The sequence below is a fragment of the Canis aureus genome, chromosome 5, assembly GCF_053574225.1.
Source record: "Canis aureus isolate CA01 chromosome 5, VMU_Caureus_v.1.0, whole genome shotgun sequence".
Taxonomy (NCBI): Eukaryota; Metazoa; Chordata; class Mammalia; order Carnivora; family Canidae; genus Canis; species Canis aureus.
In genome coordinates this window covers 41276612-41292869 of record NC_135615.1, presented here as the reverse complement: position 1 = coordinate 41292869, position 16258 = coordinate 41276612, and the positions used below count along the sequence as shown (strand labels likewise).

The 16258-nt window shown below is 45.8% G+C and overlaps 1 protein-coding gene across 11 annotated transcripts in view; it reads right to left on the bottom strand.

Moving 5' to 3' along the window:
• Positions 1–1713: 1713 nt before the first annotated feature.
• SH3RF2 (SH3 domain containing ring finger 2) overlaps positions 1714–16258 on the bottom strand; it is a 132403-nt gene continuing 117858 nt past the window's right edge. For 4 of the 11 annotated variants that reach the window (XM_077897699.1, XM_077897702.1, XM_077897703.1 and 1 more), the window contains one exon: positions 1714–3641. The gene's annotated coding sequence lies outside the window, so the exon portion shown is untranslated. Of the gene's footprint in view, positions 3669–5071; positions 8229–12326; positions 12681–14382; positions 14515–16258 lie in introns of those variants that run through there. The other 7 variants (XR_013379710.1, XR_013379711.1, XR_013379713.1 and 4 more) reach the window with 7 other exon arrangements.

The window sequence follows — 16258 nt, the reverse complement described above, 5'->3', positions numbered from 1 at the left end:
TCAGGCCTGGGGGACAACTAAACCAATTTTATTGTTCATGCTAAAACACACATCGGGCTTCCCAAGCTTGCAGCTGGGGACAGTATGCATTTCTGATGAAGGAGGCTTGGGTACTGTCCCCACTTTGGCTGATGGGCCCTTCCCTGGTGGAGGGCAGACGGTCCTGCAGGCCCTGGTCTCTGGTGTGGGTCTCCTGTGCTGGTGGGAGGTACAGGTGGACCTGTCCAGCCAGGGAATGCCTGTCTCCCTTGGCTTCCTTTCCTCAGTCTGGCCGGTAAAGAGCAAACTCAACACCTCATTAGAACCGCAAACCCAAACAAAACTAGGCTCCAGAGAGCACTGGTTCTGCCAGTGAAGCACGGAACAGAAAACAGAATTGATACGTGGACGGTTCTTTGAAAACTATGGTGGAGAGTGGTCCCGAGGCAATGCAGCTTAGGGCCCTGACTTCTGGTTTCCTCTAGACCATGTCAAGTGCAAGAAAAAAAAGGACTTACTAAAAATATATGCTTTCTTCCCAAGAGAAAAGTTAGCCAACATCCAATATTTAAGTGAGAGACAACAACTCTGGTGTTAAACTTCCCATTTCCTCAGACTTGCAAAGAGCTGTCAGTGGTACAGATCTGAGGGTTTCCCAACAGTGAAGACATGTTCTGTGAATTTTTCTTTCCACCAGAAAATTCCTTTTGGTTTTCCAAGATGCAAAGTGTGGAATGGATCTCTGATGACTCCCACGTGGGCGAACAACACTAACACACAAGCAATAGACATTTCAAAGCAATCCATACAGACAATCATAAATTACAAAACTAGAAAACACATAAAACCCCACCACACTTCTTGCCTTTACAGTGGAATATACTAAGGAAATAAGCTGCCAGCCTTGGAACTTACTTTTTTTTTTTTTTTGGAACAAGTGTCCATTGCTCTATAAAATAATTTTTGTAGGTTCCTATATTTTATATATCTAAGCTTATACAATAGTCCATAATGGTTAAGATATTACATCCTTTTTTATAAACATCATTCACATACGTATTACCTCATAAAGATTCTCTTTTGGTCTATTAAAAACACTGTACTTAAAAAAAATAAAACAAACATGACACAAGAGTCTATAGGTTCTCTGCTTACATTTCCATGGAGGTGTGAATTTTTCTCCCCTTCCATTTTGTCTTTCCACTTTTTCCCCTAAATGGCACCCTCTCCCCGAGCCACATGGAATAAGAAGAAACAATTCCAGAAGATGAAACCCAGACTCTGGTTAGCAAACTATTCTAGGGTAAATTTCTTGGCTGACCTCATTCTGACCATTCTACTTCATCCTCACCGCTTCCCCACCCCTTCCACTGCTTTGTGGCCCATGATGTTTTGGAATCCATATGGTGGAACTGACAGTTCAGAGATGAAAACTTTAGGAAACAGGGGTGGGTGGTGGTGCTTTTCTTAAGCTCCTGTTTGGTTGGAAACAAACCAGATTTTTCATTGAGGTTTTTAAAAAAATATTTGGTCTATTGGCTAAGCAGAGTCAAAGGAAAAGCTACATTTCCATAAAACCTTCCACTTGGTAAGTCCTGGAAAGTTCCCAGAGACTTAAAAAACAGCAAGTGTACAAATTAGGAGTGGTGATCTCCTGTTGCCTCAATGGGAGAGGAAGAAGAAAGAAAATGTGAGAAGCAGCAAATGGGAATGAGAGGCTCTTGAACACAAGGCTGTAATTAGCTAATATGGTTTAATGGTTTCTGGGGACTAAACATTGTTGTGTGTCCACCGCTCACCCCAACTCCCTAGTTTATACAACATGCTTCTGTGTGGGCAGCTTGCCTATACTTCACCTTTCCAAATATCATCTATAAAAGTAAAATTCCTTCTCTGAATTCAAATGACTTTTCTCTGGAAAATGAAGTCACTGAAACCTATGTACAGGTGGGCTGTAAGGCCTCATGGTAGTGACAAGTAGATCCCAGAGTCTGAAGGCAGCATCTCTAGATTCTTTGCTGCTGGGGCTAGAGGAGCCAACCAAACCTGAATGCATCCCAGAGGAAATGGAGCCAACATTGAGTCAGAGTAGTTAAAAGGGATGACAGACAACTGGCAACAGAATCACTGACCATGTGTGAGAGGCTGTGTCATCCTTGAATTACCCTTTCTGTGGTCTCTCCATACCTCTTAGCTTCTCACTCACCACCTGGCAGATAAAGCCAATACTTTGCGGTTGCTGGTGCTTATTATCACTTTCCTCTGGGGTTAACTGAAGGTAGGGTGTGGTTAAAAAGTCCAGGTTGCTCATTTAATTAAGAGAGGGGTGCTAGTTTGAGTCCTGCATGTGGCAGCTTCACATAGCAGAAAACATTCCTTTAACCACAAAATGCATTCCTTACTCTGCTCATGGTTTGGCTGATGCTTGCTCCTGCTTACAAACAGGACTGCATGAAAGCCTGAGGTGGTTTCAGAGCAAAATTATCATCCTGAACTTTTAAACGACCAACATATCCAAATGCTGCTGTATTATTGTCTTATCTTTAATAATCAGGGTGGCATGTGCTTTTAAAAATGAAATTCTCATCGATGTCTTAAGATAGGGGAGGAGATGAAAATGTATGGCTTGAAGAGTCTCAGGGTACATCTGAATCACATTTATTGGTACCATGGCTTGCTCTGCTTAATACAGATAATTTAAAATTTGTGTTTAAGGTAGGGGCACCTGGCTGGCACAGGTGGGAGAGTATGCAACTCTTGATCTCAGGGTTGTGAGTCTGAATCCCATGTTGGGTGTAAAATTTGTATTTTAGTTTTTTGAAACCAGGCATAGGAGATCTTCTAATGACCAGTCCTTTAAGACGACTTATTTCTGAACAAAAAAGAATGCATGGTTGTAACTGATTTTATATCTTTATACTTCAAATAGCCTCTCTGTAGTCTGTGGTAGCTTTCTTATTACATCATGGATTTTTTTCTTCTGGAATTCTTTATGTACTAAGTCCTCATTTCCTTAATCAGTATGTTCTAAAAGAAACCATCTTGATCAGACAGTGTCGGGGAGAAAAGATGGCATGGGATCAGACGGAAAAAGAACAAAGGTGTGGTGGAAGGGCTCAGGATGATTGGTGGGAGTCAGGAGAGAGAGTCAAAGCTAGGGGTGTTGTGAAGAAGCACTGGCCTCTCTGGCTTGACTATCTAAGAGGAGAATCTTCTACCATCCCCTGCCTTCACTGTTCCAAATGTGAGCTGCAGGGACTGGCCAGGCACAGAGCTGGAAGGAATTTGATGTCCAGTCTTTTCATTTGTCAGTTAGGTGCCAAGGTGTGAGAAGCTGGCAAGATAAAGTTTGGCTCGGACAACAGAACAGAGTAACAGGAGGGTGGGGAGTCTGTGGTAACCTGGAGCAGCTTACGTGCTGTTCCCCAACCTGACCCCACCACCCACTGATGCGCTGGTTGAAGACAAATTTTTTTCTTCTCCTATTGCCCTTCTGTCCCAGAAGCCAGCCTGTTGGTATTCTGGTACCACCCCTGACGTCCAAGGAATATCACAAGGCCCACAAACTCTCCATTGAGCAGTTTCCATCCAAGGAGATGATTTGTTCTCTTTGGTCTCCCAACTGTTGCTAGCTCCTCCTGGGAAGATGACCAAGGCAGGGTCTGTGAAAGTGAAAGAGATTTCAGAATCTATTATGTGTGAGTGCACTCTGGAAAGGACTATGGTTCTTAACATTACTAAGCCTTTTGGACAGAAGTCTTTCTTTTCATTTCATAGAACAGGCGTTAGTTCATCCTATTGGGAGGTACACAGTGTCTATTTCCCCACAGTGATCTGTGGTCTTTTGGTTAGTTTCTATTTTCCCCTTTGTGATTAATAAGTGTCCTGAGAGGAAATAATCTGAGCTCTTCAAGCTTTCATCCACTAATTTTAATATCTATTGATGATTCTTGCCTGAACCAATTACTAGTGTAGTGGTTGCCGAATGGTAATTTTTAAAAAATTCCATCGTTCCTTCCCCATTTAGTAGTTGGCACTCTACTACAAGGAAGAGCTTTTCCTTATATTCATATATCAATGGACTCAGGGCTTTCTATCTGATGCGAAAGATTATTATTTATTACTGCCCAAAATCTAATAATGGAGAAATGTCAGACAAACCCTCACTGAGAGAGATTCTATAGAATAAAAGGCCTATATTCTTCAAAATGTTAAGGTCATGGAAGACAGTGAAGCTTGAGGAATTGTTCCAGATTAAAAGAAACTAAAGAGAGATGGTAATTAAATGTGTTATGTGGTCCTGGATGGGATCCTAGACATTACTTTTTTTTCTGTGAAGGAAAAAGAGTAGGCATTGAAAACATCTCAAGATAATGAAATAAGATCTGTAGACTACTTAACAATTCTTTATCAGTGTTCACTTCCTGGTTTTGGTTATTGTTTTGTGGTTATGTAAGACCACATCCTTGTTTACGGTACACACTGAAATGTTTAGGCATAGATGGGCATTTGATCTCTGGCATATTCTCAAATGGTTCAGAAAAATTATATATATAATTTACATTAATTTTTTATGTAATATTTAATTAATATATACTACATAAGAGAAAATCAAAACAAACATGGTAAGATGTTTTAGTATCTAGGGCGCCTTGCTTTGAAGGGTGTATAGGAATTCTTTGTACTATTCCAGCAGCATTTCTGTAAGTCTGAAAGCCTTTCAAAAATAAAAAGTTAGAATCCACGAGCCCCCAGAATTTCTCCAAGGCCTCAAATACTCTACTTGGATGACCAACTCAAGCTGCACGCCCACCGTCCCCACATACGTACCCAGTGTCCTCCTTGCCCTGACCAGCCCGCAGCTCCTTCTCCCCCCGAGCACTGAGTTCAGAAGGAAGGGCAGTAAGGGCTCGGGCTGACCTGTCCAGGCGAGGGCAGGCGGCCTGAACACCCACCACAGCTCTCCAAGGCTTGGCTGCTTGGCCTCTGGTCCTCCTGAGTGCAAGTGAAGCCCCAGCGGATCATGCGGAAGGGGGACAGGCTGCCTAAAGGCTGACGGGAAATTGGCTCAAGAGCGTTGAGAAAGACTTGCCTTCTGAAAGTCAGCCTCAGAGCCTGTCCATGAGTGAGTGCGTCCCCTGAAAACCCAGTAGAAGCGGACACGGGCAGGAGAGGGAGTCGGCCAGCTTTGCCCTGTTGCTTCCATCCAGCCTGTTGACTGCTTTCCTCTCCGCGGACTCCGGCTGATCCGACAGACCAGTTTTCTCTTTGGGGAAACTCCGACCATGATCACAGTTTGGTTTTCTGCAGGATGGTGTGGGGCCGATCTTGCCAGCGATTTATGGGAAACACGGAGACTTGCCCCCCAAGCCCTCACTCTCCAAAGGCAGGGCTCTGCTCCATTGCTAGAGTCCGTTCCCAGGAAGCCCGAGTTTGCAGCAGGCAGGTGCCTCCTTGAGCTCTCAGGGCCTGCGGATGCGATGCCCAAGGACTCCCTTGTGGACGTGCTCCACGCAGAGTCTCCAGGTGGCTGCTCCTGAGAGCAGCGGGAGAAGCCGGTGCGAACAGTCGAACAGTCTGCGATCGCTGGGTGTGGTCTGCCCCCCGCCGTGCCAGTTACACGGGATTTGCACTCATGCTCTTCGCTGCACACCACCAAACGCGGGCAGGAGTTTAGTCCTGCTGTTCGTGACTTTTTAGCCCTTAAAAGGGAGGGCACCTGCGTTGGATAGGTCTTGCTTCTCCACGTACCTAAGTTGGTGCCTGTGCCAGGGCTGGGCACGTGCCTTTGGGGATTTGGGGACAGGTCATTGTCACTTGGGCTCAGATAATGGCATGCTGTCATCCCCAAATCAGACGGGGTGTCGGCAGCTGGGAGCAGGACCCTCCGAGATGGAAGGCCAGGATATCTGAGACAACTGCATCTGGATGGCAAGGGAGGAGTGGTGGTTGGTTTGCTCTTTTAACTGCATTTCTTGTGACGTGGTGTTTCCGAGGGGGAGCACAGGGGCAGGAAAGGAATAAGGAGGGGACTGCCAAGGGGAGGATGGCTGCCACATTAATCTGGCCTTCCAGTTTGTGCTAAGTGATGGAGAAAAGAACTTCAATTCCAAGATCGACTGACATTCTACGAGGCCCCCGAAAATCCCATCAGTGGTGGGAGGAGTGACCTTACCTAGGGCTGCCACTGCATAGTCCTGGGCAGCAGCCCTTATTAGTGCTGTGTTGGTGGGCCAGGGTTTTAGGGCTAGGCAGGTAATAACTCTTTGTTGACTGAGCGCTCAGGAGAAAAAGTCTATTTGAAGTAGAAAAACCTGATGTCTACAGGAAAGCTTTTAGGTTTCATCTTAAATGAGGGGGCAAGCAGTCAGCAGCATTGACTGGAGTCAGAATGCCTGGGTTTAGCCCCCAAATCCACCAATTCCTGGCCCTGTGGAAGTTGTCTTATCTCTCTAGGTCTTAGTTTCTTTATCCGTAAAATGGGGATAGTATATAATAATAGTATTTACTTTGTGTAGTTGTGATGACACTTTTGAATCAGTAAATATAAGTAAAGCACATAGAATAGCGTCTGGCACAGAGTAGGGGATCTGTAATTGTTGGCATGAAACCATCAGGATAAATTAAAAGACCTCTTGAAGGCTATTTCTTGTGATCCTCCTTCTTGATTATCTCCAAGAATGGAAAACACCACAGGTGGAGACAGATCATTAAACAGGCTCATTGGCACTCATTGGATGAGTTTCCTTTGCCTTAAAGACCCAGATCTCTGTTCTCTCTATTGAGTTCTGACAATTTCCCGCACTAATTTAAAAATAAGGATAATAACAGCTGAGTATTTACTTTAGATGGTTGCTGTGAGATGGTCTCTCTTATTTTCCTCTACATTATATGGATGAGAAAATTGAGACTTGGAGAAATGAATGGACTTGTCCAAAATCACACAGCAAGTCACACCAGAGATACAAATCAAGTGTTTCAGTTCTGTAGCCTGGGCTCTTCCCTGCTCTGCCAGAGAAGGATTGGGCCTGGGGGTGGGGAGGAGCAGAGGGAAGAGATGGGAAGAAGGGAGGAGGAAGGAAGCTCCCAACTAATAGTGTTTTCAGACTAGGTGAGGGCTCATGGAAATTCAGTATGTAATTCGGTACGTACATCCTAATGACAATGAAGCAGATGACATGCCTGGACTACAACCAACCATCCTGACTGCTTTAAAAAAAATGACAGATTGCTTTGTGCTTGCCACACAGTCACTGCTTAAAAAGCTGGGAGAGCCAATCCCCTTGGAAGGTGTTCCGAGCCTACAGGCCTGGAATGCTAGGGCTTAGGCACAGCCCCTTATTTTCAAGAAGGGGAACGGGGCTGGAGAAAGGGCAGCCACTTGTCTCTATGCTGTGGCATCTCCCCGGAGCTCCTCCTGCCTATGAGGGTCCTTCTTGATAGGAACAAAGAAGATTGACCTATTCTTCCATTGTTGGTTCAACACATATTTATCATATGATCCAACCTGCTGGATAAATGAATGAATTTCCTGACGTCTGAGCTGGTTTCTGTTCACCTTGCCACACTGCATGTCTGGTTCCTTCTTGGTCTTCAATCTCAGTTCACATGTCACATCCTTGGAGAAACCTTTCCTGGCCATTCTACCTAATGTAGCCCGTCCCCCTCAGCCAGTCTTTGTCCAATCACTTTGTGTCCTTCATAACATCTGTCATGTAGAAGCAGTTTGCTTACCATTTGCCCGCCTTCACGAAGGCAGGAACTTTGCTTGCATTGTTCACTGCTGCATCCCAATGGTATGGCACAAAACCTGCACATGGTAGGTGCTCAGTCGGTATTTGTTGGATGGAAATAAACAGATAAATGAGCGAGGTGACACTGATGTCTACCAAGGAGGAAAATATTCTGTGACTTTAAATGGAGAAGAGTGAGAACTGGGATGTTGGCCTGCAGTCCCGTGGTCATCATGGTGTGTCTAGCAGTTGAACTCATTGGCACATGCATTTTCTGAATGAGGAAGTGTGCCAGGCACATTTAATTTCCGTTAATTGGCACCGGGGAGGAGGGCATTTTATCGAAATCACAGCCAGCTGGAAGCATGTCCGTGTGAGACCTCGCTGCACAGGACAGTGGACATTTCATCAATGCTGCCACCTTGTGAGGCTGCAAGTTCCCAAAGACGCAGCCCCAGTGTGCTCACTGGCCGGGCTCAGGTGCACTGACAGCCCTACACCTTCCATCTCCAACAGCTGAGGAGGCGAGGTGGTGGGGAAAATCACACAAGAAAAGACGGATGAGCATTATGGCATAAGGTGCATTTAAAATAACTGTCCTATGACCTTAGCCCCGAGCTGTTTACCAGCTTATGTGAAAAGTGGAGAGAACAGAAATCCGAGATTTCGAGTCTTGCAGAGCCAGCCCTGCTGCTTCCTTATGGTGACCCTAGACAAGTGCTTATCCTCCGAGCCCCAGTTGTTTGAGCTAATAAATAGGGGATCCTAACACTTAGCTCATGGAATTGTTGTGAGGATTCAGAGAAACATGCATGTGAATAACCACGACGGCTACCACCACACAGCGTTTCCTACGTGCCGGGCGCCGTGCTCATGACTTTACGTCCATCTTCTCATTTCCTCCCTACCACACCTCTCAAAGAACTTACTTCAGGCATCTTGCAAGCAAGGCGACTAAAGACTGGGCAGATTAAATGACTTGCCCACTGTGGTGGCACAGGGAGGAAACGCCGAGCCTGGATTTGCATCAGGCCACCTGATGCTGTGCTCTTCACCGCCCTCTGAGTGACCCTCTGAGGGGTTAGCTCAGTACCTGGCATTGGGGACACATCTACCAAATGGCAGCCAGCAAGAGGCTCTTCTTATACTTAGCATTTCCCCTGCTCAGCTGCTTCCAAGCCTCTGGGTACCTGTGGACTCCTCTGACAGCTGTCCCTTGTAGGGCTCCTTGAGTGTGCCAGCATCTCCCTGCTCCCTTCACATGCCCTATAATCCTATGAGGTGCTGATATATTGTTTCCACTCTTCAGATGAGTCAAGAAAGTCTCAGGTTAGGTAGCTTGGTCCAAGATCAGAGCGCCCAGAAGACCAGGATTTGAACATGAGGACTTGTGATTCCAGCGCCCAGGTGCTTTCTCTCCACATGGCAAATGATGTTTCTCTGTGCTAACATCTTTTAGAAACTGCTTCTTGTCCTCGAAGCCCCCTGACAACTGAAGCACACCCTCATTCCTGTTCATTCCTGTTCATACGATAGAGCCTAGCTTCTTTATTGTACTTTCCAATCTTGAATTGTGCCTCCATATCCATTTATTGGTCATAACTACCATTTATTTAACACTTCACTGTACCCCAACAATCGGAGAGGTACATACATGATTTCATTTAATCCTGCTGAGAAACCTAGGAGGTGGAGGTTCTGATACCCATTTGACAGATGGAAAATGCGCTTAGGGAGGTGTTGTAACTTTAGTCATGTGCCACAGGAAATATAACTAGGGAGTGACAAAGCTGGGACAAAACCCCAGATGATTTGGTTCCAAAACCCATCACTCACCCGAGCAAGTATGTTATATCGCTTCTCCATATCTTATGAAGTTCTAGTTGATTGGGAACATAGCTGGTGTAGCTACCCCCAAATCCTTGTTGACCAAAGCTTTAAAATCTAGTCCTTTGTTCAAGGTCTCCATAATGAAGAAGTCCTAGGCTCTCAGAACTGCCAACATCTAAAAACAGCTTAAGCTTAAAAAAGAATCGAGCTTATAAATAGAATGTGCAGAATGGGATATTTGGAAATGTGGTTCTGATATCTAAATTTCCCTTCCAACCAGTGTCGCCCCTTCTGACTGACTGCTCTGTTCCTCGTCACGGAAGCTGGTGCTATCTCTCTCGAGCTGTGACTGACATGTCCTCTTCATGCAGGGAAGTTTTCCCAGCTCTCTCCTTGACAGAGATGTAAAACATCTCCCTGAGGAACTGGGAGTGGGGAAGGGCTGGGAATCGGGGGTGGCTACATTCCTTGGTAGGTGATACCGCTTTGAATCCTCTTTGGTCCTCCAGGTGTTTTTGCTGCCTCCTTACTTTTAGGTTCAAACTTGCTTTTGCTTTATTTGTGAAGGTCTCCTGAATGCCATCAGCTCTCACGATCCTCTTGGGTGGTTTGGGGAGTCACTGTTTTCATGGGGAGGGCATCAGGGTGGCTCTGGCCTCCAGAACACACGGGACCTCCAGCAATCAAACTCTGACGTCACAAATGTCCTTCATCAAATCGGTCAATCTAGCACTAATGCTAATAGCATTAACTGAGGATACACAAGATGGCTTTTGCAAATGCCTTTTGCCTTTCTCCCTGGGTCTTGGCTAGCATCCTTTTAGTCCTTACTGGGCCCTAGCTCTTGTCCATCCAGCAGTGACCCTATTTGCATAATTACCTTGCATCTGGGGGTATGTATTTACCCCTGAAAGTAATCGCCTTTGAACTTTGGATAAATACCAGCATGGAATACTGGAAGATGTTCTTGCAGTGCTCTCAAGCTTTCTTGTTCCCACAGAGAAGATTAAAGTGGAGGGTCATTTTGGAGATCATATCCCCCATCTTTTTGTCTCTTTTCTGTATCATTTAGAGTGAGTACAGGCAAAACCAGAAATAAACTCATGAAGAGGGAGAGATCTAGGGAATGCAAAATGACTATTGTGCATTGACGTCAATGATCCAAAACCACACTGTAAGCTTGGTTTACATTTTGCTTGGCTGTGTCTAGGTGCCCTTGCAGCAGGGGTACATTTGCTTTTTGGATATCTCTTTAGAGAACACTCTCAGTTACCTTCCTTTCCACCATGACTTCTTGATGACAAGACCCTTGTATTTTAATCTGGGTGGGCTGGACCCTCTGAAGTAAATCATCCTCTGTCCCTGTCCCCATCCTCATGCCTGTGATTTCAGAAGCACATACCCATTTGTCTATCCTCTCCAGCCTCAATCATGCTATTAATAGTTGCCATTGAACAAGAGGGATGTGGTGATTTAAGGTTAAGGTCTGGGCTTAGAGATTCTAGTCCTTGTTGCCTTAGACTGATCATTTGACCTCTGAACCTTAACTGTAATCTCTAAAACAGGATAATGCAATTCTTCCTCTCATGGGGCTGGACAGAATTAGGTGGCATAATGCATGTAAAGTTCTTGGTACATAGTAGGTGCTCAGTAAACGGTGACAATTATTGCTGGATGATGAGTTATACTTTTTTTTTTTTAATTTAGTAGTCCCCTATCATCTCAAACTAATCATGAAACATTAAATAAAGCATTGCAACATGTGAATCTCAGTTTCTTGATCTGTAGTCAGAGGACAAGAACAGCTTTTCCCTGCAGACTTCACAAGGTTCTTAGCCGCCTGGAAAGCCCTATACTCAGTTCGAGCACAGCCACAAACCATATTTTACCTGTTCGTGAGCAGCATGATCTCTCTAAACAACCGTACTGGGAAGAATCATATAAAAATCCCTCTCAACTAGAACCTCTCAAAACCAGACATGCTGTACATCAAAATCTCAATTCCCAGCAATGACTCAAAGCCTTGGCATCCCAGTGACAGAGGCCAGATGGGAGTTCACATATTCGGCGGGGCTTCTATGGCCTCCGGTTGCAATATCTGCTCTGACTAGTGTTCACTGAGATCTATAAGCCGCACTGAAAATTCCATATGGTACATGTGTGGAAAACTTACAGTGGGTGATAAGCATGGGGTTGAGGACAGTGGTTGTGAGGAAAGTGGGGAGGAGGGGAAGACTGAATGAGATTGGATGAAGCACACAGCAGGCTTCAATGGAATGGATTATGATTATTTTTAAAAAAGCTAGATGGTTGGTATATGGTTATTTCATAATCCTATATATATAGGATACACACACACACACACACACACACACACACATATATGCCATTGAATTAAAAAAGGGAGAAAGGCAGAAAGGAGCCCCCAAATCCAGTTAAAATTAATAAGAAACACCAGTCTGCGAGGCCCATATGGATTTTCTCTCTCCTGTGGAACGACTGAATCCCCACCATCTGTCACCGAGCTTGATCCAGAGTGGCTGATGGACAACTGGTGCTGAATGGATGGAGGGATGGATGGATGGATGGATGGATGGATGGATGGGTGAATCTGCAATGCTCCTTCATGCCCCCACCCCCACTACCTTTGATCCCACTTCTGCCCAATTCTATTTGTCAAAGGCAGAAGGGCTTCCTGAGAACATTTTGTTTCTGCTCTGGTCCAGGACACTATACTATGGCTTGATGGCTTGATCATTGAACATTGTTCTATTTCAAGCAAAATGTCCTTACAAGATTTATTCTCAGGGACACCGAGCTGCTATAGGTACCTTTGGAGCTAACTCCTGTCGTTGGGTCTTGCCTGCCCAACACATTCCCTGAGTGACTGTCATTTGTGGTCACCTGAGAGGGTGCTGAAAGTGCTAACATTCCCTTCCCTCAGCCAAAGGCAGAAACCGGGGTCTCTACTGTGAAGATGTAAACAAGAGAGGTGCCCATGGCAGCAGCTGCTGGCCCTGGGTTAGCTGAGCTTGCTCAGCACTTGCTCCCAGTGGAGAGACTTGATAGGACTTTGCTCTTCTGCCTGCCACAGCTGTTCACTTCCCAGGAAGGGAGTCCAGAGGCCATGTGGCTGGTCTGTATGGGCAGAGGAGGGCGAGAGGGTGAGGATCATGCCCACTCATCTTATTGCAACAAGCAACTTCCATATCTGCTTAACTGATGCCAGAGGAGCTGGGAAGCTCAAAGGCATTGCTGGTACCTGTGAAAAGGCAGACCAGTGAGCAAGGAACTGCCCGCCCTCCAAGTCAGCTCCTGTCCTGAGCCACAGGCCTGATGGAAGTAATTGTCAGGGGCTGAGCAGTGGCTCGGATGTGGGCTGGGCAGAGTGCTGGGCTGAGAGCAGTGCTCTTGGTCTCTGAAGGACGTCTCTGGGCCTTATTCTGTATAACAGGGTACCAGTCAAGATAGTCAACGACCAGTGTGGTGTAGGCACCAGCCAATGACAATGAAGGAGAGCTTTACTGCTGAAGGTCTCAGCTGCACATGGCCCGAGCCCTTTGGCTATTGAAAGGTAGAGTGATGGGGAGAACGTGGAGAAAGGGCGAGGGAGCAGGAGTGGAGAGACGCCTTGGGGAGCTCAGAGCATCCACTGTTCAGCTATCATAACAGGCGTTGTTCAATATATTGGCAACCATTGTGGATACATTTCCACCCTACTGTACAATACGAGAAAGACAGGTTTGGTTCTTATACATCAGGATCACTTTACGCTGACGACACAGATGCCTAGACCCCACCTTAAAACTACTGAATGATACTGTCAGGCCCAGACTAAGCTTACTATGCTCATGAGACCCAAGTGCCTGGATCAGCTGATTCTAAGGGTCTAGCTCTAATTTTCAAGGCATCCCTGAAGACTGTGCAGTGAAATATGGTACACAGACTCCAGGAGAACATGCCTAATTCAGGTGTAGGTCATGTGAGTGAGTGAAGCAGACTGGTGGGGCTGCAGCAAATTTAAGTATGCGTGTCCATCTAACTAAAGCTTGCCCCTGACCCAGTACCACTGCATCGCTTCTGTTTGGGAACTGCAGGCCTGGCATGGACAGATCTTCTGAGTTTTCAAGAGAAGCTGGAAGTCAGTGCACCATGTTTTTATTGAGTCAGTTTTTGATTTAGCCAACTCACAGATGGGGCACTGCTTTAAACTGTTTCTGCTCCAAAAGCCCTGTCTGTGGAATGATGGTGGGTAGAGGAGGTGTAGCTGGTCCCACATGAGAAAGGACATAGACAAGCTCTAGGTGCGGGTCCTGATGCTGCTTAAGGAGACCATTTCCTCAAGTGTGGCCCTAGGAGTCTGTACTCAGCTGATTGTGCCCCTCTGTCACCTCTCAGATGTCCCTCTTACCCCGCACTCCCCAATCAGAGCCTACCCTCAGCACCTTTCCTAGCCCTGGGATGCCAGGGGGCGATCATGAGGCAAAGAGGCACCTTCCTAGTGACTCTGAGTCTTGGCTGAGGGATGGAGCTCTCACAGGTTGGGATATTTGGCTTCAGATATGAGGTACTCAGTTCCACCTGGGATCTCTGGAATGTTCCACGAAGGAGTGGATTTCTCTAACTATAAGAGAACTTGGCTTGATTGCTGCATTTAAATCCAAGTGCTAAATGCTTCTTTCTCTGCTTGGGATGCCCTTCCTCCACCCTTTTTCTATCTGACTCCTTATTCATCCTTCAGGACTCAGACTACCCTGTGCTCTGACCTCTGTGATGGGGCAATATTTGTTTCGTTTTAGCACCACTGTCCTGGACATGCCATTCCTTTAGTCTTTCTTACCTGGAATTTCAGTGGCCTGTTTCCTTAAAAGCATTCAAGTCTGACATGTGTGAGGTGTGTACTATGTCACTTCATAATATTATGTCAGTTAATCCTCACGATAGCCCAATGAGACTGGCACAATTATCATTCCTATAGAAGAAAACAAAGCTCAGAAAGGTTAAGTGACTTACCTAACATCACATGGCTAGCAAGTGGAAAATGGGGATTTGAACCCAGTCTGCATGTAGCAGAACCTGCATTTGCTACCATTGCACTATGTCATATCCCTGCAGTTGGAAGCCAGTGGTCTGGGTTCAAGGATGGTCCCTTAATTCATAAAGCATAGTCCCATGTTGGGCTTTGAAGTCAGACAGCTTGAACTTGGTGCGTGGGCAGCTGTCAAAACCACTCTGCTACTATCTGTGGTTACCCTGTGGGCCTGTTTCCTTGGCTCTGTACTGGGGACTATTTACAGTTGTCTTATGAGGTTACACCAGACATTATAGGATAGGATGTATCTGTTGTCCTCACTGCAGTGCCCAACACATGGGAATTGTCTGAAACCCATTGGTGGAATAAATGATTGGAGGTGCCAATGAGTTCCAACTTTTACTTGGATAAAACACTCTCTTGCTCCTTTCAGATCCTCCTATGATTCCACAGAGATGGAGTTTGGTTGGAGAGGGACTAAGTGTGATGCTGGGTGTTAGTGAAGAGTCGAATGGGGGTAGCAAGCCTTTGGAGTTGTTTACATTTCTCAAAAAGACTACCCTATAAAGGCAGTGGGCAACTGGAAGAATATTCTGTTTTGTGTGGAAGGCAAGGACTGTCTTCATTACTCTTGTACACACAATGCTTGTCAACTACACAGTTAAAAATTAACTGGATCCACTGCTACTGAGGCACAGTCTAAATATTTGCTTGGCTGGTCATATCATGTATCTGCCATTCTGGGTGTAGATTGCTAAACTCATAGAGGGTGTTCTTTTGAGTAAAGCAGCAGCTTACGAACTTGACAAATCATAGGATGCCTCCCTGTCCTTGTGACTTTGTCCTAGTTCTCCATCTGGATAATTATATTCAGCTCAGTGAGGCAAGGAGTTGGTCATGTTCATTCTTTGGAGCAGATAAGGGTGATATCTCACAGAAACACTAGAACCTGTTACCATGTTGGCTCTACCAACCCCAAAGTTCTGACACCTGAGCAGTATTCCTTGGCAGGATTATGGTTTTGCTTTCATTTTATTAATATCCAGAAAAGTATGTGGACAGTTCAGTTTGCCAAGTGCATGAATGTGTGTGTGTGGGGGGGAGGGTATGTAGAAGATAAATGTTTTTAATCTCAGGATTTCAAGAACTGTCCAGGAAAAAGGTCTAATTAGACCTGCCTTGTTTTTTCTAATGACACCCAGGCTTAGTGGTAAATGGCATTTATGCACTAAAGTGCTCACCCTGATGGGCATGCAATAAAAGTTAAATCACAGCAGTCAGGTCTAATGAGAATTAATGGGTTGTCTTACAACACTGCCTCAGCTCTCCAGGGTGCCCCCTCAGCCTTGTTTATATGGCGCTTGCTTCAGCCCCATCTCTGTGGGGTCACCTGGTTTTGCAGGCTCCATCCTTCTGTCCCCACTTGTCAGGAGTGTCGAAGTCATTCTTCTTCCCCTTTTGTCTTCTTCCTTGATACCCCCTGCCCTGTCTTTCTCTCTCTCACACACACTCCCAGCTTCTCTCCACCCTCCCTCTTCTCCTCTGTGTCCCCTTCCCTCTCCAACCTTCTTGGCCCCATCCCTGTAAGACCAGCTGTCCTCTAGGAAGTGTCCCCAATGCAGCCTTGCACTGGCATCTTCTCCTTTACCTTACTACCCTATTCCACAACCCAGTGAAACAGCTA